The sequence below is a fragment of the Sardina pilchardus genome, chromosome 7 (genome assembly GCF_963854185.1).
Source record: "Sardina pilchardus chromosome 7, fSarPil1.1, whole genome shotgun sequence".
NCBI lineage: Eukaryota > Metazoa > Chordata > Actinopteri > Clupeiformes > Clupeidae > Sardina > Sardina pilchardus.
Genome location: NC_085000.1, coordinates 4,029,801 through 4,032,300, shown reverse-complemented (window position 1 = coordinate 4,032,300; position 2,500 = coordinate 4,029,801).

Sequence of the window (2,500 nt, the reverse complement as noted above, 5' to 3'; positions counted from 1 at the left end):
GTAGGGAGCCTCTGTCTCTCAGAGAAAGTGCTTACCTAAGTGAGTGTGTGACTCTGTGTGTGCAAAACCGGCAATGTGAGGAAATGACATGATGGGAATTGACAATACATGTGCATATGTGACTTAGGACAAATTGAATGACTTGGAAAGCATGGGCATGTGTGTGTGTCCGTGTGTGGGGGTATGAGTGTGTGTTTGTAAGTTTGAGTGTTAGACTATGTGTGTGTATATGTGTGTGCATATTAGAATTTGTGTGTGCATATTAGACTGTGTGTGTGTGTGTGTGTGTGTGTGTGTGTGCGCGCTCGTGTGTGTGTGTGTGTCCCGTCTCATATAAATTATAATAAAAGCGAGGAGATGAGAGAGCGTGGTGAAGTCCTCCTCCTCCAGCCTCTCAGTCTGGAGCCACGGCCAAATTTCCGCTGTGGTGTAGGTGTGGTGCCCCGGCTCCCTCTCTCTCTCTCTCTCTCTCACACACACACACACACACACACACGCACACACACACACACACATTGACACAGAGACAGAGGCAGACAGCGGTGAAACGCGGGGCGCTGCTTTTCTCGCCGGGCTGGAGGCCAGCGCTGCCCCGACGCCATGCCTGGCACTGAGGCCATGGGAGGTCCTCTCTCTCTCCTTCCTTCTCTCACTCCTTCCCTTCCTCACACACAATCTCTCTACTCCCCCCCTCTCTCTCTCTCTTTCTCTCACTCTTTTCCCTCCTCACACACACTCTCTCTACCTCTCTCTCTATCCCTCTTTCTCTCACCCCCCCCACACACATTCTCTCCCTCATTCTCTGTCTCTCCCTCTCTCCTTCTCTCACTCTTTCCCTTCCTCACTCTCCCTCTTTCTTTCTCTCACTCTTTCCCTTCCTCTCTCACCCTCTCTCTCTCTCTTTCTCTCTCTCTCTCTGTCGTTCTGTCTCTGCATTCCACAGGCTTCCACCTACAGAACTACTTCCTCCTTCGGCACCACTAATCCATCGACCCGCCGACCCGTGTGAGTGTGAGCGTGAGCGTGAGCGTGATTTGACCATCCTCGCCCGGTGCTGTGCAAACAGATGAATGGAAGCGCGGTTGTGTGTGTGCCAGTGCGTTAACATGCTAGTCTCATTTAGCGTGTGGCACCCACAGCAGTCCTGTGATGTGTGCTGAGGAGACACGAGATTAAAAAATCTGCCCAGGATTTCCTCTCTCTCTCTTCCTCTCTCTCTCTCTCCTTCTCTCTATCTCTCTTTCTTTCTCTCTCTCTCTCTCTCTCTCTTACTTTTTCTCTTTACTTGTCATGCCGTTACTCTTATTCTGTGTGGCTGCTGTGCTGGTATCTTCTGTGAACTCTGTCTCTTTTTCCTCTCTCTCTTCTCTTTTTCTTTGTGTTTTCTATCTTTGACATGACCTTTCTCTAATTCTGTGTGGCTGCTACTCAGCTGTGAACTCTCTGTCTCTCTCAAGCCCACGCTCTGTCTACCCCTCTCTCTCGCTCTCTCTCTCTCTCTCTCCCTCTCTCTCTCTCCCTCTTGCTCTTTAGCCCTCGCTTTCTCCCTCCTTCTCCTGCCGATCTTATCTGCTCCAGTCACGGCAGCCAGCAGGAACATCCCTGCCTTCCTGTTCTGTTCTGAAGAGGAGAAGAGTGGAGAGGAGAGGAGAGGGAGCGGGGGGGGGCGTGCGTGGGGCAAGGAGGAGGAGGAGGAGGTGGAGGAGGAGGTGGTTAGAGAAACTGTGAGAATGTGTGAGGGAGTGAGGGGAACAGGCCGCAGACAGCCAGGCGAAGACCTTTGTCACGTTTCCAACTTTCTTCCCCGCTGAGCGCTCGGCCGAGCCCCTGAATAACCCAGCGTAGCGCGCGACGACAGGGCGCACCGCCTCGCACACCCACCCACCCACACACACGCACACACACACACACACATGCAGACACACACACACACACACAACGCCCACCCCCCCAAATCCTCACCCCACCCGTTGCTTCCCGTTCCAGTAAATTAACACTTGTGTGTGTATGTGTGTGTGTGTATTCTTTGCAGCCCCCCCCACCCCAATAGACACAACATGCACACACTCTCACATGGCAAGACATGATGCACACCCAGCATACTCTCACACACACTGACACACACACACACACACACACACACACACACACACACACACACACACACACACGCACACACCATCAAAGGCTAAAAGATGAAGACAAAACACAAACACAGAAACACAGTGCGGACCCACGTACATGCTTGTGTGACATCACACTCGCTCACATTAACATTCTTACAAACACACACACACACACACACACACACACACACACACACACACACACACACGCACACGCATACTCTGCTAACCTCAGCCTTGCTCCATGTAGATGGCTTTCCTCTTTTGATTTTCCAACTTCCTGCAGAGGCTACAAACATCCCATCAAAATAATAAAATCCTTGGGGGGATCATTCTTTCAGCCCCTCATTTGTCCAAAGACAAGCGCTGCACAA